The sequence below is a fragment of the Pezoporus wallicus genome, unplaced genomic scaffold (genome assembly GCF_028554395.1).
Source record: "Pezoporus wallicus isolate ANWC-B61680 ecotype Strahan unplaced genomic scaffold, APGP_CSIRO_Pwel_v1 contig_6464, whole genome shotgun sequence".
Classification (NCBI taxonomy): Eukaryota; Metazoa; Chordata; class Aves; order Psittaciformes; family Psittacidae; genus Pezoporus; species Pezoporus wallicus.
This window is the reverse complement of record NW_026642130.1, coordinates 7,158,443-7,182,650: the sequence shown is the minus strand read 5'-3', so window position 1 is coordinate 7,182,650 and position 24,208 is coordinate 7,158,443. Positions and strand designations below refer to the sequence as shown.

The following is a 24,208-nucleotide window of genomic DNA, read 5'->3' as shown; positions in this document are numbered from 1 at the left end:
AATAGTCTGACACAGAACAGAGTAAGCATGTCTAGCTTCAAGTCTTTTTTTTGATCTGCAGCTGTGTGTGCTTATCTTCATTCTGAAAAGAAACCGCCAAATAAAATGGATATTATATTTCTAAAAGAGTAGTTTAGGATTGTCTCATCACTTTTTCTTTATGAAGTGCCTTTACTTCTTGGGTAGATTCTTCTGAAATAATGATAAACAGGGAGCCTCTGTTAAAAAAAAAAAAAAAGCTTTCTATAGCTGGGAAACCCCTTTTGCTAACTAACTGCACCTGTTTGACCTCTTGACAAACCACATATTTTACTCTTGCTTTCCTCATGGGCCAGGCACCCTCTATCCATCCTCAAATTGCTGCCGATGGCTTTCATGGATAATACCTTTTCCTTCTGATCTCATCACCGAGCATCCATACCTGTGTAATCTTATCAATTCCCTCAGATATGCCACCAGTGTAAATTAAACTCACAGATCCTAGGATTGACCTGACTTTCCCAGGTTTTGCAAATTGCCTGTGATTGTGGTCAGAAGTAGGTTAACTCAGCTTTTTTGTGTTATTTGATTGGTGCAAAGTAGCTGTAATCCCTGACTTCACAGCACCATCTCCACTCAGACACCACTACCCAGGTAGTATAAAAGCCTACAGCAGCTCAGCACAGCTTTCATGCAGTTAAGGAGCCTGATGGCTCAATATATACCTCTGTTCTAATAGAGATCAGTTATACTTAAACCCCTCCCTGCCTGAAAGACCTCTGATTTAATAAAAAATTCTTTTTACCCAGAAATATTACCACAAGATTGCGGAGATGTATTTGCAGAGATGTAAAAATACTTGAATAACATGGAAAAGGTAAGAACAAACCAGCATTTTACTATGTATTAGTATTTTTACTTGGCATAAACCAAGGAAAGTTAACTGAGACTCAGAGGCTTCAGGTTTAAAATAAATACACAAATAAATATAATTTTTTTTCATTAAATATCTAGTTAAATTGTAAAACTTTCTGCCATAGCAGGACAATGCTTTCCCACAGAGTTTTCACGAAAAAAACTTTTCTACTAGGTCTGACTATAAGAAATAGATAAGTAATTTTGGAAGTTACAAGCAAATGGGTGCTGGGTACCTTATTCCGATCTCCCTCCTACCATATGAGGAAGGAATAATGGTGCAAATCAGAATGCATGATGCAGGCGGAACTCTTTTTTCATACAGGAGGCAATGCAGATACTGTGAGGATGTGTATAATGTGTTTCCTTACATATTGTGTATCCTGAAGAGAATGATTAAAGTGCTGGGATAGGAATAGTGGAAAAGATACAAGACAGAATGCAGAATATGTGCTTTTCATAGTTTCCTACTTAGAAGTATACTAGGTTGACTCTATAATGCTGTCAAAGATTTATAATGCTGGCTGCCTGTTTTTTAAACACTCAGTATTTTTTCACTGTAGCTGAATGGGAAGCTTACTTGGCTCATGATTTGGCCTTGTTTTTAGGAATAAAATATTTGTGAGCAGAATATGTTTTCTTTTGAGTTCCCATTCTTTCAAAGCAATGTCCAGCAGCAGTACAATCACAATATTAAGTCTAACAATAATCATATGCAGTCATTTCCAATCACAGCGGCTACACGTAGAAGCAGCTACAGACAGTTGGAAATGTGGGGAAATGTCAAACCATATTAAGCTGTCTAGAAAGAAAAAGGAAGAGGTTCACAGCTTGATGAGGAAAATTAAAACCCTGCTGAACCATGCTGAACACCTGAAAATATCAAAGAACAAAACATAAATGGAAGAAAGCCTGAAAAAATTATGAAATGTAAAAAGAAATAAGGTTCAGTAGAGTAATAAATTATATGAAATAGCAAAGAAAGATAAACAATCTGTAACTACTAAAAAGCTCATGGATTACACCAAGCTGCCAATATGACTCTGATAATTGGGAATCTACAATATTGTATTCACTTCTGATACTTGAAGCTGAGCTAGACAAAGGCCAAATGAATTTGGGGGTACAGTCCAGTTCCTACAATAGATTTCTGGACCAGTTGCAGCATATAAATTCAAGACTTAGACAGCAGATTATTCAGCAGCGGTTTGCTGTGAAATCAGTGAAGAGCTGATACGTAGGTCACAAACTATGTGGCAGTTATGGCAGCTATTACACTTGGTGAACTCTATGCAAGCAGCCTGTGCCTTAGCTACTGAGAAGTGTGAGCCAGTCACCCCGTTCTGTGCCCTCTCTCCAAGATTTTTTAAATCATTTACACTGGACACTTAAGATTTGGCTGGGCTAGATCTGGACCATCTAGTCTACGTCATGCTTTGCCTAGACAAATTGGACCATATGATCCTTGAAGTCCCTTCCAACTTGGTATTCTGATTCAATTTTTATATCATTATCAGTATGAGAAATTCAGTCTCCAGAAAGCTAGTGTGAAAATAGGGCCAAAATGTCTTCCCAAAAGAGAATGGTCATCTGTACCTATCTGAAAAGCTTAAAAACATGAAACAAAAGATGAACAGAGAAAAAATAAAAATACAAATAAAGTGATGCAAGACCATTTAATTTAGACAAGATTCTTAATGTTAAGAAAGGGAAAACAGCTAACTATCAGGAGGAAACTTACTGCTTGTGAGAAACTTTAAAGTGACTCTAAAGGAAACATTTGGGACCTTAAAAACTGATTGAACAAGGAAGAAATACACTGCATAGAACAATCCTCCATTTGTACTGCAATGAACTGGATTACCTAATGGCTCTTTTCCATTCCTTACATCTATGATTCTATGCTTCTAAATATATATTTGGAATTCAACATGAGGCAGTGAAAGAGTAGAGGCATTAAAGAACATAAATGGAAAGTTAATGACAGATGAGGTTGATTTTGCTCTAAATGAATTCCTCACCTCATTATTCATTGTGGGGCAGGAGGGAAGTGGAGGGGAAAGAAAAAAAAAAGAAGGTAGCATCTCCAGGACTGAGAGACATTTTCCTGGAGGGAAAGTTAAATGTTAAAAAGCTTTGCTATTGCACTGGAGAAGATAATAAGGCAATTAGGACTGTTATATTTGACAAAGTACCAGGCTCAGATGAATTGTACCCCAGAATCCTGAAGGAAGTAACAAAGGAAATAAGAAAGCCTTCAGCAAAGGTTTTTGACAAGCCACTAAGGCGTGTAATCATACCCAAGGACTTAAGGGGTCCTAAAGCTATTCCCAGATTCAAGAAAAGGGAAGATTCAGGGGACAACCCTGCTAAGTCTCATTTCAGTTGAGAGAAATATATTGGAAATATTGCTAAGGGACCATGTCGAAGTAATTTTAGTGTATAATTTAATGCAGGTAAAAGAGAAAATCATCAAAAATCTGCACAACACTTTAACATGTTATGGGAGTAGTAGACCATAGGGCAAAAATTTATCTCATTTATATAGTTGTCAAGGTGGTATAAAAAGGAAGAGAAACCCCTTGTATAAACTGTATATGTATAAATTCATACCCCTGGTACAAATTGGTGGGAGAAATATTTTCAATTCAGCCGGACATTGCCTTAAAGGTTGCCAAAACAGAGTTATTTTTGAAGTGCAACATTACAGAAAAAATATGAAAACTAAAAGGGAGAGAGGCAGTAATACAGCCTAGTGGTTAAAAGCAGTTAAAAGCAGTGGTTAATAGAGTTTGGCTACTGTAGCTACATTTACATTACAATCTTATATAGATATATCAAACCATAATAGCTCTAAACTAGTTAAACTAAGTACTATTACCAAGGCAGTCAGACAGCACCAAGCTCAACCCAAGCTGCAAAGCCTGAGTGACATCTGGGTAAATACTTCAGCATGATCCTGCCCACAGTCAACTGTTATCACAACTGCATTATCCCAACCAGGATTAACTAGTGTAAAGCTAGCTGAGGTGAGCCTGTAGACATGTTCTTAGACTACTGGTCCTTAGTCTTTTCAATTTGGTGAATCCTTCTTTGAAGCTTAAAACAAAACAAACTCCAGAAAAAAAACAAACAACCAAACAACCCTATTTAAATCCTTTTATGTCTGCAGATGTAAATTCTTAAATCATGAGAACTGTATTCCCAAAAATATAAATAAGGCATTAAGGCATTCTGAATCCTGAGTCTACCAACTCTAGTCTTTCATAATCTGTAGTTTGTGACTGTATTCACACTTCTTCAGGAAACTGTCTTCTCTTTGTCTTCATCCTTTAACACCATTATTTGTCTCTCACCCCTTTCCTTCTCCTTACCCACTTCCAGTTTTCCCTTCAGTAATCGCTTGAAAAACCTAGACTTAATCCCTGATTGCATCTGTAACCAGCTCTGTAAAGAGCTCTGTAACTATTGATGAATTATAAAAATTCAGACCCCTGGGCATCCAAATCTCTTATTCCTTTGTTACAGGGTGTTATAACCCTCTGTACATATAACATATTATTTCTTGTCTTGCTAGGGTTTTGTGCCATCAAGTAACATGTCATCTTTTAACAACTGGCAAGAATGGTAAAGAGAATAGTCTCTAACTTAGCCTAAAAAGCTCGGGGGGGGGGGGAAGAGAAAAAGAGGAGAGTGTCAAGCTTGACCTATTGCAGGAAAAATTAGCAGATAATGGTAAGATGTTAGGTCAGGTGAAAGTGGACAAAGATGATTTCTTCTGATGTCACTCTTTATTCTAACCAACTTTGACCACGCAACAAATTTTTATCTGCCCAAAATAGTGATATCCCACTTCTGTGGCTTTAAAAGAATAAGATTTTTTCTGTGGGATGATTTCACATTGTCAATTGTAAGTCTTGCCATGAGGTGAAAACTTGTGGGAAAATTATAAATGACGTTGTTATTAACAAGAATTTTCTCATTAGCCTGAGCAATATTTTTCCCCCCTTTGCATCTTTGAAGGGCTTTTTAGTTCATCTCTCAGCACTACTCCCTTCTCTCACCCCTCTGCTCCCCCCCAGTTTTTCTGTTGGTTGTCAGGTCTTTGTTTGCTTGCTTTTCAAATAGATGCCAGACATTTTAGTAGCAGGCTGACTCTAGGTCTGCAAAAAGCAATTTTATTTTGTTTATATGACTGTAAACACCTGTTCCAGATGGACAATTTAGGGGATTTTTGGGGATTTGGCTTTTGTGGCACTTTGCACTGAACAGAGCAGAATATTTTTAAGAACTGTCTGAGCTGTGCCTTTTCACCTAGCACACACAAAAGGCTACCTCCTGAAGGTAAAACTGAAGTCAACAGAGTCCCACTGGTGTGACTAAAAACATCATTTGGCCCACAGCTTTCTTCATATTCACAGGGACAGATTCTGCCTGTGGATGCATATATGCTACTTTCCGCAAGGCCTGCTGAAGTTGTGCAGAAAAGAAGAAAAGGGGGGGGGGGGGGGGAAGAGACAGAGACATTCCCTAGTGCTCTTGTGAGCTTTCAGCTTTATAGTACAACCTGTGCCTTAGGATTTAATGGAAGTAATACGTAGCGTGCAGAGGGATGACTAGGGGGCATGAAACAATCTGCAAATGTTTGAAAGATGTTTGTGCTCCCCTTAGGTGTGAAAGAAATTACTTCCTATGTTACCAGAGAATTTTCCTAGAAATAGTGGGTCAAAGCTAAAAAAGGGAAACAAAATAAATTTCAGGGAAATGCTTCTGACTGTGAGATTGGATGTCTAATTTTTAAAAAAAGAGAAAAATCATGGGCAGTAGGCAATGCAATACTTAAAACTTTTGTTGCTTAATCTCACTAGGGTAACCCAGACTTCTTATATTATTTGGAGAGTTAGAATCTCAGAAGAAGGGGTCTGAGGTTTAATTTTCATGGGAGTGATCCAATATGAAGTGAGCATTCTAGAAACACTGAACAGAGCTTGAAGTTTTTCCTTTAGTTGATGTCCTTATAGCTCATGACTCTTGCATTCTTGACTGCTCAAAGTTTCAGGCAGTCATCAAAATTAGGAAAGTTCAGACACACTGGGAGTTCAATACTCAGGAGAGGTCAACTAAAGAAACTGTTTGACTGCATATTAATCACAAAAGTACAAGAAATGAATAGACAAATAGCAAACAAGAGAAAGAAGAAAAGCCTACATCATGTAAAACTAAAACCTGCCACAAAACACTGGTATTTCCTCAAGTGGTCACACTGAAGGTTGTTTGTGTGGGTATCAGGCAAGCAATGAGTTGTGTGTGTTGATGGTAAAGACAGCTCACGGCTTGCAGGACGGTACTGAGAAATGTGCAGGTAGCAGAGGGAAGAAGGGTACAATACAAAAACTGAGGTAAATTAACAAGATCAAAAGCAAAATAAGTTCACAAGACAAAATCATACTCCAGAGTCCATAGGACTCATTTTCCTGCTCAAATAAGAGGATTGCCAGAGCTGTAGCACTGACTGAAGACTGTTAGTTTGATAGCAGTGACCAATAGATTCCAAAAGAATTTGCAAAGATTTAAAAAAAAACAAACAACAATGACAAGCCCACAAAACAACAAAAAAAGGCATGTAATTGGAAGTCTACATTTGCAGTAATCATAAATAGCTTTCTGAAGCCAGAAACCCAGGTGACAGTAACTATTCCCATGTGTTTTCGCGTATGTGTGCTTCAAAACAAGACTATACTAAAGATATTCAGTCATAAAAAAAAAAAAAAACAACAAAACAAAACCCACAAAAATATCTGTAACAGTCATATTTACTATTAGAGAGGAGCTACAAAAAAAAGTGAAAAAGTTGAAAAACATCAGGGATACGTAACATCATAAACTGTTTGCAATTGGCACTATAGGGTGTTTTAAAACAATGTACTAGAAGCTCAAGATAAATAACAAACAAAAATCCACCTCCAAAGAGATGGAATTAAAAAAAAAACCCTAGCCTGGTTAAAAGATGAAGGAGCTTATTAGATGCAAAAATCCTTCAGAAAAATTGAATTTGTATCTACTTAAGAAAAACAGAAAAGTATAGAAGCTGAGGAAGCTGAATATAGAATTGTAAAAAGACAGGTAGAAAACATTTTGAAGAACAACTAGTTAATGGCATAAAAGCTAATCGTGAAACACATCAGAAGCCGGAAGTTTGCTAGTGTTCATCAGTGGGTGATCAATGTGCATAAAGTACCATTCAGAAAGCACAATGTCAGATAGAAAATAACCCTGGAGAGCCATCTCAAACTGACTGGACAAAGAAAGGGGTTTCAGAAAAAAAGAGTAAATTGAATATTAAGAGTTTGCTAGGGTCTTCAATATGAGATTGCTCAATTAATAAGAGAATTGTATAATATCTCCTAACCATTTCCATAGCAGAGAAATAGGAGGTGCCAAACCTACTAGCAAGGGGCTTGGAGAGATCAAGTGAACAACTGGCCAGTAACTTGTATCATTTTTGCATGAATTAAGAAAAACAAAAATCATGATAGTCTTTCCATCAATTCTCCAGGATACAGGGGAGGACCTAAAAAAATCTGGGAGGATTAGCACTGTTAATAAATGGGTAAAAGGGTGGTGTCATAGTCAGGGGTTTGGGTGCCTTGAACACGGGACCCAAGTTTGTAGGCCAGGTCTAGTGGGGGCTGGTGGAGCCGGTCTGATAAAGAAGGGAAAGAGCAGTTTTGGTAGGAGGCTTGCCAGACTGGTCAAGGAGGCTTTAAGCTAGATGTGTTGGGGGAGGGGGGCATCATTCCATCCCAACACACCCAGTCAGTTGCCAGAACCTATAATAAATGCTTGGAGCAATGTAGAGGTATCCCAGCTGCTCCAGCCAATGAGCCGGCTTCAGCTGGAGCTGGGCTCAGATGCCTCTATACAAACGCCCGTAGCATGGGGAACAAACAAGAGGAATTAGAGATGTATGCACATCTACGGGGGTAGGATATAATAGGCATCACAGAAACATGGTGGGATGGCTCCTATGACTGGAGTGTTGGAATGGAAGGTGAACAAGTCCAGAGGAGGGGCACGAGGATGATCAGGGGACTGGAGCACCTCCCCTATGAAGACAGGCTGAGGAAGTTGGGGCTGTTCATTCTGGAGAAGAGAAGGCTGCGTGGAGACCTCATAGCAGCCTTCCAGTATCTGAAGGGGGCCTACAGGGATGCTGGGGAGGGACTCTTCATTAGGGACTGTAGTGATAGGACAAGGGGTAACGGGTTCAAACTTAAACAGAGGAAGTTTAGATTGGCTATAAGGAAGAAGTTCTTTACTGTAATGGTGATGAGGCACTGGAATAGGTTGCCCAGGGAAGTTGTGAATGCTCCATCCCTGGCAGTGTTCAAGACCAGGTTGGACGAGGCCTTGGGTGATACAGTTTAGTGAGAGGTGTCTCTGCCCATGGCAGGAGGGCTGGAACTAGATGATCTTAAGGTCCTTTCCAACCCTAACTATTCTATGATTCTATGATTCTATGACAGCAGTAAATATGTCATGGTTGGGAAATAGCAGTATAATTTCTGTGTATAGAAGCTGTTTCAGAAGGCGTTCTTTGTGGATGCCTAAAAGAATGTGGAAAACAGTGATCCAATCTGTGCAGCACTTTTCGATTTCCAAAAGCCACTAGCATGATCCTTCACAAAAGCCTCTTGGAGAAGCTGAGCTGTCTGGGTAAGAGGGAAGGTCCTCTTATGAATTAATACCCACCATAACTTAGGAAACAAAAGGTAGGAATAAATGGTTAGTCTTCACAGCAGAGAAAGATTACTAGAGAACCTTTGCTATGAAGCATATTCAAAAATGGTCTGGAAAAAGAGGTAAATAAAGAGGTAAAAAAGGCTGTGGATGATACAAAATTATGCAGGTTACTTAAATCTAAAGCTGATTGTGAGAAGTTGCATAAGGAGCTCATGGCATTGAGTGAATAGGGAATAAAATGGAAGATGATATTCAATGTTGATAAGTGCACATGGGAAAAAAATAACCCTAACTATACAAACACAATGATGAGCTGTAAATAAGCTATTACCACTCAGGAAAGAGATCTTAAGAGTTACTGTGGATAGTTCTCTGAAAACATCAACTCAGTGCTCAGCAGCAGTCAAAAAGGCAATAGAATTGTAGGCATGGGGGGGGGGAAGGGAGAGAGGAAGAGAACAAAGGACAAATCATTTTTATGCTACTATGTAAATGTAGGCTGTACTTGCATCACAAATGCTGTCCACAGTTTCAGCCACCCCAATTCAAAAAGATTATAGCAGGACTTGAAAAGATATAAAAAAAAGGCAAAGAAGGCAATTAAAAATATGGCTTGTCTCTTCAATGAAAGCAGACTGAGCTGACTTAAGCACGGATAAGAAATAGGACAGTTATTGAGTGTGTGAACAAAATTACATACAAATGACAGAGGTATCAGTGAAATGATGAAACAAGTTTAAGTGAAAAGAGTTGTTTTCTCATACGTGGCATGTTAATAAACTTTGGCCTCTTTGCCACAAGATGAGGTTGAGAAACAATTAATATAATTTGGGTTTTAATAAATCTGTAAAATTAACAAGTTGGTGGTCTGAAAGCAAACTCCACTTCAGAAACCCCCTCACACATTTGCTGTATAGCCAGGTGATACATTAGAGAATGGACTGATTCATACAGGTGCTGAATTCCTGTGGTTATCCCTATAGCACTCATTACATAGTAATGTCAAAAAAATAAGAAAAATTACCTAAAGGACCATCGGTCTATGTCTGAAACACTCTTATATTAGAGGAGACAGAAAGCACCTTCCCCAAAGATGGTCTGCAATGTGGCAGTTAAGACAATGCTAGAAATTAGAAATTTTGGGTTGAAAATCCATCAAGGAGAGAAAGGCCCAGACTGCAGCTCCCCAGGTATAGGGCCAAACACATTCACCTCTGCCAACCAGGACATCAAAAGCACTGTTTGGCCTCCCTTGTGGAGAAGTGGAGATTAATGACCCTCCTAAATCTGGTCCACAACTAAACATAGATAGGAAAGTGATGCTTTTCTTCCACTGTCCATAAAGGATGTTTACAAGGAACCCACTGAGTCTTACACATGTAGAAATGCTGGAGAAAAGGCAGCCCTCATTGTTACCTGGAGTTTGAGTACTATCTATATCAGCGGGCTATCTGCATCTTCCCCTTCATTTTTGAGGACAGCACTGCAATCCATGGATAAATGAAACTCACAAGAACATACACCTCCTTTTATATATGTTGTTCTTCTGCTTAATACAGGCAGCAGAAATGGGCTACTATCCTACTTGTAGCTCAGCTAATAGAACAACATGCATCTCCCTGCTGCATTTAATAACAGTGCAGAGGAGTGCTGGGATGCAGATTCTTCTGCTTTTCCAGGATCTGGATATAATTATGTTGCTCTCCCAGACCCCTCCTTACAACCTTTCTCTGCCCTTCCACTTCTTTCTCAGCCTCATCTGACCCCAGGCTTCCAACCTAAGCTTCTTCAAAGTACAGAAAATTGTCCCCTCCTACACAAGCTGAACCAACTCCAGATCCAAGAGGCTAAAAAAAACAATGAACTTGAAGAAAATGAAACAAAGAAAAAAAAAGAAGGCAAGCTAAACAGGCTACACCTTTTTCACAATGTTTGAGCATAAGGAAAATCAGCATTGAAATCACAGGAGGCCACATTAATAAGAACATCACATCTCTGACTCTTCTTTACATTTCAACAGATCAGAATTTTTCTTTGCACAAAACCCTGCCTCCTTCCCCAGCAGCAGTATGTTCAGAAAGATGTAGGTGTGAATTGCCTGAATCTTCCCTTTTAAGATTTTGTCTGTTCTTAACCTGTTGGACCTGCTGCCAAAACTGTACATGAAGCTGCACCAAAGACAAAATACACATGCAGTTTCCCTGCAACACTGGCAGTCTCAGGATACAAATAGGTAGTGGTAAAACAAAAAAAAAAACAAACACCAACCAAACAAAAAATCACACAATAAACCCACAGAAAAACAAGAAAATGGAGTGTGGGTTTGCCTTTGCATGCTCCTCCAAGACTGCATGCAGGCTCAGCTACTGTTTTGCAAGAATAGCTTTCATATATAATATAAGATCAGGGATCTCCGGGGATAAGTTACGCCTCATTACATTTTCAATACTATGATCCCTCTGAGACACTACCTTATAGTGTCTTGAATAGCCCTAGTGTTTAAGTTCAACAGTGTTGCCTGGTAAGCCACTTCACACATTTATGCTCTTTTGAATAGAAGAGGGTTTCCTCACATCTCCTCCAAATGCCTTATTTCCTTTATTATCTGTACATGGCTGGAAGTAATAACTTGGCTTGACATACTCTGTACCATTTAGATTTTAAACTTCCCCCTCACTCTCCCTAATTCTAGGCTACTGTAGATTTATGGTTTTTTTTAAGCCTACATTCATATCATAGTTCATTTCTCAGTAATAATAGAATTGGTTTCCTTATCCCTGTTTTGAAGTATTACAAAGTTTTTATGCTGCAGTGGCCAAAATCACAAAACAGTAGTTCAGCAGCAAGCACACTAGAATCATAGTATTTCACCCAAGTTTTTTATTTCCTATACTGTTCGTCACCCTTCATGAAGCTGGAAATAAGCCTCTTTCCTATCAATGTAATTTAAAAACAAAACTTTTATGTTTGGAAATATAATTTTGCACAGATACAAAAAAAAAAAAAATCCAACATCTGGGAATGTGCATTTACATTGTGATTTTATAATCACATCCTACACCTGTGTGGTGCCGTAAGAAAGAAATTATTTACACTGAAGCTGGCAAAGCACTGGATAGGTTGTCCAGGGAGGTTGTGGAGTCCCCCTGTATAGAGACATTCAAAACCTGCCTGGACATATTCCTGTGTAACTTGCTTTAGCTGACCCTGCCTTGGCAGGGGGGTTGGACTAGACAGTCTCCAGAGGTCCCATCTAACACTGATGATTCTTATGCAATTAAAAGTGCATAAGAGTTTATTTTCGATTCTGTTAAAGACCCTGGAGAAATGCATGGAGCTCCCCATCCTCTCAGCAGCCCTGTGAACTGCCTGGGAGCACCCTGGGCAGCCCCAATGCCTGTAGCACCCACAGCCGATGGGACTCATAGCCCTGGAAAGCGGTCTCTTCTCTCTTCATCCCTGCAGTGGGAGAGATGACAAACCTGGCTTAGTCAGACCCAGAGAACGTGGACGTTTTAGTCCTAGCCCTGTCTTTGAGCAGAACTATGGGACATCTATAGGGTAGTTGTGCCGAGGTCTTTAAATATCTTCTCTGCTGGGATATGTTCTGACATGTGAAAAAAACTTCCTGTGCTTTAATCACTGTTTATTACACTAATATTAATCACATTTTGTTTCCTTCTTCTCCCTTATCTGTCTGTTCTATCAACTATTCCTCAACTCCCAGATAAAATCATAATGTCTTCTGATGAAGATGTCACCTTTCACATGCACATTGCCTAGAATTAGAGCACAAAATCCTTGAGTTGGATTATTGGTGAGTAAGGTTATGTGAATGGGGCAAGTAATCAATAGAACTGGATAGATTTAAGCTTGAAAGAATGGGCAGTAGTTTGGATGGCTTAATCACAAAAGAAAAAAAAGCAGGTTTGGACTAGGATGAAACTAAACATTAATTTAGCAAATAGTCCCAACTCAGCTATAAACAGACACTGCTTTTCTGAAAATGTCAATATGATTTATTTTAATATTCCCTAAATGTTTTGCTTTTTCAGGCCAGATTAGCCATAGGCTTTACATGGCTTTCACAAGGCCAGTAAGGGCTGAATAAAAAGTCTTTATATGCTCTATTATACAATTAAGACACTCATTTAAACTGTCTGCCAGCCTGAATCAATGGTCTTTCCTGTTTACCACCTTCATGATTAAATGCAAGTCAAAACTGAGATTGGGATTTTCCCAATTTCTTTGATTCTTTTTACTGTAAAGTATTTATTCAATGAAGCAAGGTATGTCGTGACTCTTCCTTTTTCCCACAGCTTCAATTAATTGAAAATTTATTTTTACCTTCACATCAATGCAAACATTAAAATGTTATTGTTTTGGTTTATTTTAAGCACTTAACAAAAATACAGCTCTCACTTCTCTGCAGAATACTAGCTGTGCTTTAAAGGAGTAATTTATCGCCCTCAAAATTAGAGCCATATCCTGAAAGGGACTGAGTCTCTGTTGAGATCATAGAAAATTAAGTTCCAGCAAGTTCCAAACTTGTTAAATCCTTTTGCTTCACTATCAATCAGCTTGAAGACATTCCCTTAGAAAACAAGGAAAAAAAATTAAAACATATCTCAAGGCCATGCCTGTAATGCGCTTCATTATTTGCTGCATAACATGACAGTTGCATGTTTCAATGAAATGGCAGTTACACAATATGTCTCAACCCTTCTCCAAAATCCCTGTAAATGCAATACATATCAGAAATGGTTTGCTTCTATAGGGTCAGAGTCAGAAAGATGACTCTGTCAATGGAGTAAGTGTGAGGCTGCTTTTGACCTTACTCTGAGGGCAGTAAAATGCATTTTCATTCTTCTTTTTAAAGTGGTACATGTGAAAAAAAAAAAAATGGGAAAAAAAGGGGAAAAAGTTAGGTATGGTTTGCAAGGAGGGGATTGTTGTGATTTAAACCCAGTCAGCTGCACAGTTTCTACTCCCCCCCCCGCTCCCGGAGGTGTGGGGAGGAGAATCAAAAGAATGTAACTCCCACTGGTTGAGATAAGAACAGTCCAGTAACTAAGGTATAACACAAACCTGCTGCTGCTGCCACCAATAATAATAATGATAAGGAAAATAACAAGGGAAGAGAATACGATACCACCCTCCGAAGTGAGCCTGACCGAGCAGAGAATGCCCTTCCAGTTACCTCCCCAGGCATGACGTGCTGTGGTATGGAATACCTCTTTGGCTAGTTTGAGTCAGGTGTCCTGTCTCTGCTTCCTCTCAGCTTCCCCTCCTCCCTGGAAGAGCATGAGACTCACAACGTTCTTGGACAGAGTAAACATCAGTGTTATCAGCTCTGTTCCCACGCTGAAAGTCAAAACACAGCACTGCGCCAGCTACCAAGGAGAAAAAAGGATTGCTACTGCTACACCCAGGACAGGGGTTTTTGTTTGCATTTTAAATTTATCAACTAACTGCAGAAGTTTGAGGGGAAAAAAAAGCCAAGTTTTGAAGCATGTTTAGCTTTCCCAGTTTTGAACCACCTTTCCAGGTAAACACAGGTAGAGAACAACTGCTTTGAATTCAATTTGATTTTATTAATTGGTTAAAACAATTGAGAGAAAAAACAGTTGGTACCTGTGGAGCCAGAAAAGGAGGCATAATATCTACTGAACATTTTATTTAACAGAAAGTTAAATTCAGAACAGCGGCTCCTGGACCTGTACTTATCTTGAAGGTTCCTGCTAATAAACAGTATTATCTTTCTTACAAAACTTTACTTGGTTATCATGCCTATAATGACACTTATTTTTTAACTCAGTAAAAAAAGTGAGGTCCATATATCTGCATGAGAGGAAGCTTCCCCAAGCATCTGTCTGTGCAATGAAGGAGGCATTTCACAAGTAAGGTGATTTAACATTTCCAGACTCCAGCCAAGCCCTTATGGAAAACCCTAGAAATTTAAGGAAGAACTTTAGGTATATTGTAAAACATATATTTTCAGTTATATCCTTCCTATAGAATTCTTGACAGAGCTGTAATAATATATATTTGTCATTGCAACCCATAAAAGCCTCCTGATTTTCCCTCTTAAGATATTGGAGTTTGACCTTTTCAATAAGATTGCACTTGGGATTGAAAGCACCTATGATGGTGCTTGTGATTCTAGTTCTCAGGGGCTTCTGTATTCATGTTGTATACCATAATGGCCAGGATGCAGAGTAGTCTCTCAGACCCATCTCTTGAAACTGTTTTACCTAGTATGGGAGAATTTGGGGTACCCTGGACCAACATCAAGTCTCTGTGTCCCAGTGTGGGAATCAATTTCTGTGAGAGATGCATAGTTTCCCACCTCTTCTTTAATAACATATAAAAATATACAACCAGAGCACATCCTAGAAAAATAAGGTCCACTCTGCAGACAGAATTAGAAAACTGGAGTCTGGCAATCCTTGATAGTAGGTGGTCTCTCTGCATTGTGAATTGTTTTCCTGGCACAAAAAACCTAAATCTCCAGTTTTAGCATGTAGATGGAGATACCTGTGTACTGAACTGTTGGATTTATGCCACCATCTCATTTTACATAAGCCACTGAACTGTTCTCTCATTTTAATGTGTTCAGTTGCAGCTGACAACCTCTAGGGAAAACTCTTCAAACCCGTTAGCGATCCAGATCCCAGTGGAAGCCACTATCTTTGAAGAAAACACTTCATCATACCTCAGCTGTGCAACTCCAACGACATCTGCAGATCCCGCTAGTAGCTTGTGACAAAAACCTAGTGAATAGCATTAAAGGCTAGTTTTAATACTATGACTGATATCAATGATTTTCCAAACAAAAAAATGCTTAGTCTCCTGCCGAAGATAACTCACTTCCTCTGTTCCTCATTTTCCCCATCCCAATTAAAAAGCCAACCTGGTGCAAAAACCAATTTTGATTATTATTTTTTTTCCACTGAGTAAATGAAAATGGGCTTAATTAGAGCATCCAGTACATGCCATACACAGGACAGGCACATCTGAGACAGCTGCAGCAATAGCTCCATATATTAACATTTCAGAAATGTCTAAAAGTGGGCAAATACACTGCCTTTCACTACAACAATTATATAATAGCTTACTTCATCAAGTGTCATGTAATGGTCAAATGGAAAAATCATATTGTAATGTGAGGGATTAGTGTTTGTCAGTCACAAAAATAGACTTAAATCTCACAATTCAGCTGAAGAAACAATTCACATGGCCCTGTTTCAGAGTTTGAAAGGAAGCCATTAAAGGAATTGCAATATTACCTTGAATCTACATCTCAGCACAAATCTCAGCACGTTTTGCAAGTAACATTACCTCTACTTTTAATAGGGGAAAACAGTGCTTATAACAAATCACAGAAAGCAGTGCAGAGCTTCTCAAACTGCTGCCAACTCAAGCCAGAAAATATTCATGACCAGGTCAACTTATTGAGAAAAACACCATGCAATGAAGTTATGCAGATTGCAGATGCAAGCAGGCTCTAGCACAGACAGCCTGAGCTTTTCTGTACCATTTTTAGCACTAGCAGTCTATGGTTAGCTCATGCAGAACCAGTTCATGTAGATGAGGCCACACCTACCAGGTAACCATGCCAGCCACACCAGACCGTAACCTCCAGGGAGACATCAGACTTGAACTCAAATCTTCTGAATCCCAAGAAATTGCTGAATACTTCTGAATCCTGAACAAAAATCTTGGTGGCTTCTAGATTTAGATTAAATTCTGCAGGTTCTGAAAGTTCAATATCTTTCCATGACATAGCTATGAAAATGTGGTGCTGTTTGGCTCCAGCTGCCTCCAAGGATGAATGGGGATGATTAACATGAAGGAGAGGGCATTCGTGAAACAGGCAACAGCTGCAGAGAGAGAGACAGGAGCCCAGTGTGGAGCAGGCATGGGAGAGGAAATGTATTTAAACCAAACTGCTGAATCTTTGGAGAGCTGTTTCTTCTTTTCTAGAAACTGCCACCACTGCTGAGCAAATTCATCAGCTGAGTGACTAATGGGAGACACCCTGAGAGGCAGAGGTACAACTGAGCCAAAACTGCTTTCCATAAAGCCCTGTTCAGTGCCTGTTTGTCTCACTTATTACTGCATATAAAATCTGCCATGTGAAAGTGACTGACAATTGCACTTTCTCCATATATCTTTACATTTTGCATTCTCATGACAAAAGTAGGTAACCTCTGCCTTCAACCCACTTCCTTCAAAACCACCTCCTTTCTGTTTTCAAATACTTAATGAAAGAAAACTCCGTTCTCCTGAATTTTTGATATCCCTGTTTCTAAAGGAGCCTCTTAATTTTCCATGGCTCCATACTAGCTACTCTGCAAGAAATTAACTCTATCCCATCCAAAACCAGCACACATCAGAAGTAATGTCAGCCTCAACTGGAGTGTAAATTCACAGCCAGAAAATTCAGTTTCCCAGAAAAATGGGAGAAGCAGGAGGAGCAGATGAGAGGCTGAAGTGCCTTTTATTGCCATAGGAATCAGGTAATGAGTGATCTTAGCCCCTGATTCTGCTCCAGGAGCAGGGAGTCAGTTTCCAAGCCTGTGAAGGGAGGACTTGGCCAGTCTGCCATGATGTGACCAGTGAAATTGGCTTTATGGTGCCTTCTGTTACCTGAGGTTTTAAACCTCTGAGAGCACAGCCAGGAGACAGGTATTTTGTTCTCAGAACAGGAAACGCACACGCTATTTGCTGTCTTACAATAAGTTTCCTTTTTCTTTCTGTTGTTGCTTGTGACCTTCTGTATTTCCACAGTGCTCCCTGTTTTGAACTTAGGTATCTAGTGGCTTTTGCCTGTCTCTGATCTCCTCGTTTTAGCGTCTCTCTTATCTACAGCACTTGATTCTGTACGTTTATTTTGCTTTCTGTTGAGAACATAAGGTAAAATGATGTACTAGACAAGTCACTGCACTGAGGTTTAGAAAAATTGCATTAAATCTGGCTCAGGCCCTGAACAGTGAGTTATTTCAACTCCCTGAGGTCTCCTTGTCTGTTCAACTGGGACTGTAAACTGCCTCAAGCAAGGACATACATCCACTGCCTATGTCCATAACATCATTAAGAAAAAGGTCTCAATTACACTTGCTGTCTGTCAGCACCATGCAATCAAATTTGACATACCATTATATGACATCCAAACAGGGAGGGCTTTTCCCTACATCATAGGCACTGATTTCTTCAGAAATTGCACACTTTTTGAACTGCAAAGTAGTATTACACTTTCTGTAAGACTGCAACATGTCTTCTAAAAAACCTCTCCCCCATTTGCTTTTTGCTTCTGGCCATGACTGCATCTCACCAGAAACCTAAGTTTGTGACCATAAAGAAAGGTAGGCATGAAATTTAATAGATTGTGACTGCGACTGCAAACTTCAAAATATAAGATCAAATATTCGTATTAAGCTTTAGTAAACAACTCCTCATTGCAAATACTTACAAGCAGTGCTAGGTGCTTTTTTTAGGATGTGATATTTTGCAGGTGGCCTCTGACAGGGAGCTGATAGCAACTACTGAAGCCATGATTGTGATTAGCCTGGCACCACACACAAGCTAGCAGCACTTAATGCACCCAGCTACTCAGAAAAACTTATTAGCTAGGACCTGACCCAACACTTTATTCACATAAATTCCGGTCAGTTTTGACTGCAAGAGCTGGTTTGTTTCCTCCTGCAAAATACAGTATAAATAAATTTCCAGTCACTTGGTACTACAAAAAGAGTTCATGGGTGAGTTAATATGGGAGTACATTAGTTTCAAACAATAAAATGGTAGAAACCTTGAAATATACCAGAAAAAAAAAAAAAAAAGAAGAAAAAGGGTAAAAGGAAGTTTCTAATTAAATTATGCAAATGTAAAAGGAAGTTAAATATTTAGATTTTTAAGGTTATCTTCAAAATATCTCCCCTGAGGATAGTAGAATCTGTACTAAAGGGCCTAGCAAATGTATTAATTTTACAGAAAATTCCTTGGATTGAATGCAGTCCACATTTAAATGGGCTGTGACAAGTAATTCAGGAGTTTCAGTGTACCATATGACATTTTATTTTTTTATTACCACTGACTTGTCAACAGATTTGATGGAAACAGTTTTTTACTAAGCACAGCTGCTATCAATTTGGATAATGATAGTCCATCACCATTTTTTGTGTGTACAAACAAAGGGAGTGAATGTTCGTGCAAAACAGGGAGTCTTTATAATTCCCATTCATAAACCTTTTGCAGAATGTACAGGGTCAAGGAAAAAATATTATTTGAGCTGCTGGCCTCAGCAGTACAGATGCAGAAATAGAATACTTTTCTGGTCTTGCTAAATTTAATTTCTATGAACTCTGTCCTCATGATATCGTATACAAATAATAAATAGGCACCCTCAGAGCTCGTATCACAGTAACAGCACATCCTGCCAGCATAGCCATTCACTGAATATTTCTACTGCTCTACTTTTTATATTGGTCTATTTCTGACTTTTCAGTCTGTCTGCCCAAGATCAATGAGGTTCCTGCAACAATTGTTGCTAGTGGCTGCTCACTAAAGATGTACCCGGGTGAGCTAAGTTTCTTTCTTTCCTTCTTGATTGCTCTGCAGTGAAGGTTTAAGTGTAAGATTCTTCATCCATCTCCATACCTGCAGGTAGCAAATTTTAAGGCTAATGCTAAGAAAATGTGAATATTTATGATAGTTCCTCATTAGCACAAAACTTGGATTGGATTTCCCATAGCTCAATTGAATTACTTATGCCTTATTTTAAAAGCCTATTGTTTATTTATGCAATTGCTTTTTGGAACTTCTGGCTAGTTGGAACTCTCATAGATTAAAACATTTGCAAGAAATGCTGATTTTCTCTTTCTCCCTTTCACATGCAGAAAACTTGCAACAGTTAATTTACGTGAGAGTAAAGGCTTGGTTTTCTTAAGCTTCTTTGCAAACAATTATTTTTTATCTGTATTTTAAATAACATCTATAAAATTGGATGAAAAATCAAACATTTTTAGCAGAATAAATTCCTAATCTTCCAGCAGCAAGAGTAAGTTTCCTTCACTTTCCTGCCATACATTCCAATAGGAGATTGTAGGTGGAGGAAAATAGCTTCCCTTTCAAACTCTGGGTTCAAAATTTAGCTCAAAATCTATTATACTGAACATGTTAAAAAAAAAAAAAGGAATTGAGTATAAGAGGAGAAATTCAACTTAATCCACTCCACTATGTAACCCACACCTCTGGGTATTTTTGTTATTTTCTAAACCAAAATGTTTCTACCCAATTACTTTTTTCCTTAGAGTACCTGTTTCCACAAAAGTCGCAGGTAACCTATCTGAAAAACACCTATATTTAACCATGCTGAACATAGTGTGTTCGTCAAAAAAAACCCAAAGTCTCTAGTGTATCTTTCCTGCATGGGAGTAGTCTACAACATTTAGAATATTTCCACTTCTTCTAATGAAGCATAACCCACCCTAAAAGCATCTAGGGACAATACACAGAAGTGCAAGAGATCTCTAAAGTCTTGAAGCATCTTCCTGTTCAGGTGACCATGTCATATAACCTCATTAAAAATGTAATAAATTCCATTATGAAATTATTTCACATTTTTATTCTTATTGATCCTATGGGAAGTCTACTTGAGAACTTCATGTCTCTGGTGGTTTAAATATTTCTGCTATTATCTAGATTGAATTTATCTAGGCCCCATGAGAAATTATTTGTCTTCTAAGCAACTTTGGGCATCAGTTTTAGTTTCTTTTGAGTGTGAATCTAACCTTTGTTATGTTCAGCTATAGAACTGAATATAATTCCAGATGGAGCTTCATATGGTAGTTTCCAATGTCAATATACTTCTCTGCAATATTTGGAAGTGTTTCTACTGATCCAGAAAAAGAATACATTTAACTTTTTCATGGATTCATCATACATTCATGGTCATTCACTCATTCTAAAATAGTCTTGTAATCCCAGAATCTTCCTTTCCTTTGCTAATTCTTGCTGATGGGCCTCTGGTTGTCACAAAAAACCTCTTGCTACAGGTAGGCTTACAATGTGTATTTCCATTGTACACTTATAGTCAGACCATTTCTGTTACACAAAAGGTCTCAAGGTCAGCTAGTTCTGAGAGATTTTTATCTTCCTATGTATTACAACACCTATTTTTTGTCATCTTCCCATTTTTAGCAACCTCTAAATTTTTTCACAGACATTAGTTAAAATAATAAATAAGGTGAATCTGAAAAACAGTCCACAAGAAACATCAACAGCAGTTTCTCTTGAGACCATTACATTCTCCCTCAGCACAACCAAATGCCCTTTTCTTTGAATACCTCAGACATTGCTCTAATCTCTCTTTTTCAGTTTATCTAATAATTTTCAAGCAGTGCTTTTATTAAAAAAAAAAAAATAAAAAAATAAATAAATAACTGCCTGCAGGTTCCTTCTGCTTCCTCTATGGGTACAATGACAACAGATAGAAGCTAGACAATTACCTCTGAATAGATAGCTAATTTCTGTATGGATGAAGTTAAGTGAGATGAAGGCAAACCTATTATCTGAAATTGTGTTATCCCATTCAGACAGAGCATTCAGATTATATCCTTGTTGTATTTATATCATAGAATCATAGAATAGTTTGGGTTAGAAGGGACCTTCAAAGGTCATCTAGTTCAACCCCCCCTGCAATGAGCAGGAACATCTTCAACTAGATCAGGTTGCCCAGAACCACATCCAGCATGGTTTTAAATGTTCTTTTAGGTGTTCTCTTCATCCATACTATAAGACCTCTTTATGAAAGCGATTTTGCTGTGGAATGAGGAATAGAAACTAGATTATTCATTACCATGTAAAATACCAACCATTAGTAGCTCAACAAAGGAAATATTCACAATATTATACTGAGTAACAAAAATTTAGGGAACTAGATTTTTTTTATTAAAATAACTTCAAATTTACTCTTTTTTCCCCATTGAATAGATTACAATAATGTCATTATTTTCCTTTAAAAAAAAGTTAGGGAATATTGACTTTGTTTGAAGCCGCTACCCAAAATCATTTTTATACACAAATACATTATTGTGTATTTTGTTTATTATTTGGGTAACAATCAGAATAGGTCAAAAGTGACAGAAAAATTAATCTAATATACTTTCTTCTAAGCCGAACAACTAAAATCTTTTGTGAGATTTTTGTCATTAAATTCATTGCTTTGTAAACATTTCTGATTTAGCAAGGAGAAGGGGCCTTCATACCTTTCAAAAGAGAACCTAGAGGAAAACATGCAATGTATTGTTCAAAGAAACATAAAAATTGCATGTAAGCAAAAATATTTGACATATTATGGACATTTGAAAGTTTAAACAATCAAATTACTATGACAATCAAGTTATTATGCACTGTCTATGCCACAAGAGCTATCAATATGCATGCTCTTAGTCAGTGGTAATTTTTTTTTTTTCACTTTGCATAGCCCGAAAGTGCAAGAAAGCAGCAGGGAGCCTTTTTCCTTCAAAAGACCCATACCATATCTATTCTATATACTTCATATCTAATGAAGCCAGTTATATTGTCTAACTTGGAAATATCAGCTGTGATCCCAGAGCTTTTTTACCCTTTTTTCCCTGTATTCTGGTTTCTGAATAAATGTTTTCTTTAATGTCTGAAAGAAATAATTGAAGAGTAGCTGTCGAATATGAGACAGAAAAAGAAAATTAAGAACTAATCATCACTTCTTAAATTCACTTTATTCAAATAAAGGGATCACCTGTGTTGGTTTGGTTTTTTTTTTCATTTTAAGATAGAGTTCAATTAGTTTACAGTGACCTTAAGATTTGTCTAAACTCAATGGTACAGATTCAAGTTTTGATTAGTTAAGCAGATAAACTTGGATTTTGAGTTTCAAAATGCTGGTCTAAATTCAAGGTCATTATCGAAAAAAGTATCCCAAAGGTATTTATCCCAAAAGAGCAGAATAATTTCCACTGCTATACCTAATATTAAAATGGATTCTATTACTGTTTTTCCTGCTATTAGAAATAATTGAAGGCAAAAAAACAGGGTCTACGCTTAAACACTAGTAATTGATTGTCCAGAGCATTAAACTCTCATCATGCTTTTGTGAGCTAGCATTCTTTCAAGTAGAGCACAGGCATCAATCAGAAGCTAACACATGATAGAGATTTTTTTTTACAGGCAATAAGAACTAAACTGCACCAAGTTTGGCTCCTTTTTCTTTCAGGGTTTGCTACATGTCTCCTGCAGACTTTGCATCCTCAGATATTTCCACATGACTTCATGCTACAAACCAGGACATGCAGTACTTCTTTTCCTGGTATGAAAACATCACTCTCATGATTTGAAACACAGCTTTTATATTAATTTCAGACACTTTCAAGCAGTAGTGACTTTTATGTTTTCTGTTTGTATCTCAATGGAAAATATTGCAGTGAACTTGGCAGGGAAGGAGGGATAAAAAACACAAGGGGGGGTTAAGAGAAAAAGTAACATGCATAAAAAACAGTATATGTGATTCATTACTTCTTCAACATAATACTAACAAGATAAGACTTTTTAGTTGTTATTGGAAACTGAAAAGTTGTCCATTAGCTTCAAGGTGCTTCATAAGGTTTCACCAGCGTACCTACCACATTTCACCCTCAGCCTGGGTTGTCATGTACTTGTCTCTGCAAGTTCAGGGATAGCCTGCAAAATCTGCAAGAGCTACACAAATGCCCAAGAACTCTGCAGCACATATACTGAACATTTTTTTAATTATTTCTTTTTAAATTAAAAAAAAATAAATCTGCTTCACCCAATGTCATCATAAAAAGTAGGGCTGAAGTACACACTTGCATAATGAGATCTCACCATTCACATCTTGAACATCTCACAATATGGGCTGTTGGGCTTCCTAACATTCTGCTAAAGAGCTCAAGTTGCCCCATATCCATTTCTTCAAGATGATAGGGAATAACCAAGGAAATGCCTTCTGAAAGCTGCTATATAAGTACTGCGTGTCTGCTGTATGGCGTATACCTCTTATACTCCTTGGTGCTGCTATGCTTACCATCCACACTTAGTAAAAGAGGCAAGTGAGCCTTGGAAAAATGTTACTAAAGACTATATAATTCTGGTAGACATGGACCCCACTGAATCACAGGAGGCGTCTCTGGGCTCCTCTATGACTCCATTAATTTAAACTTTGTTGTATTTTTGTAAATAGATGCCAACATTTCTAAGTGACCCTGAAGAATGTTCTTTTTTTCACAAAGCAGAAGCTCACGTGATGAATTCTTAGGCTGTATCTAAAACACAGAACAAAATAGGTCCAGGGACTCTTCTCTGAAGTACATTGGCACTGATTTACTCCAACTACGCTGCTGCAGAATTGGCCCTTGTTGCCTTCTGGCCCCTTTATGGTGCCCCAGTAGCTGTAGGGTGTAAATAGAGGGCAAGATAACTAACTGAGGAGTACATAAAACACCCTCTTAACACTTAGTTCTGCAAGTGATATTAACAGGCTCCCTTCCCCCATTCCCCCTAGAACTGGAGT

General features: G+C 38.1%; 1 long non-coding RNA gene across 3 annotated transcripts; it reads left to right on the top strand.

The window, feature by feature from the left end:
- Window positions 1-698: 698 nt before the first annotated feature.
- On the top strand, window positions 699-23,030 carry LOC130609089 (uncharacterized). 3 transcript variants are annotated; one of them, XR_008974712.1, is made up of 4 exons: window positions 699-856; window positions 15,257-15,413; window positions 16,624-16,691; window positions 22,895-23,030. It is a non-coding gene; the product is annotated as an uncharacterized LOC130609089 (long non-coding RNA). The 3 variants fall into 3 exon arrangements; XR_008974713.1 differs by having other exon boundaries at window positions 22,849-23,030; XR_008974711.1 differs by lacking the exon at window positions 22,895-23,030 and having other exon boundaries at window positions 16,624-17,143.
- The last annotated feature ends 1,178 nt before the right edge of the window (window positions 23,031-24,208 follow it).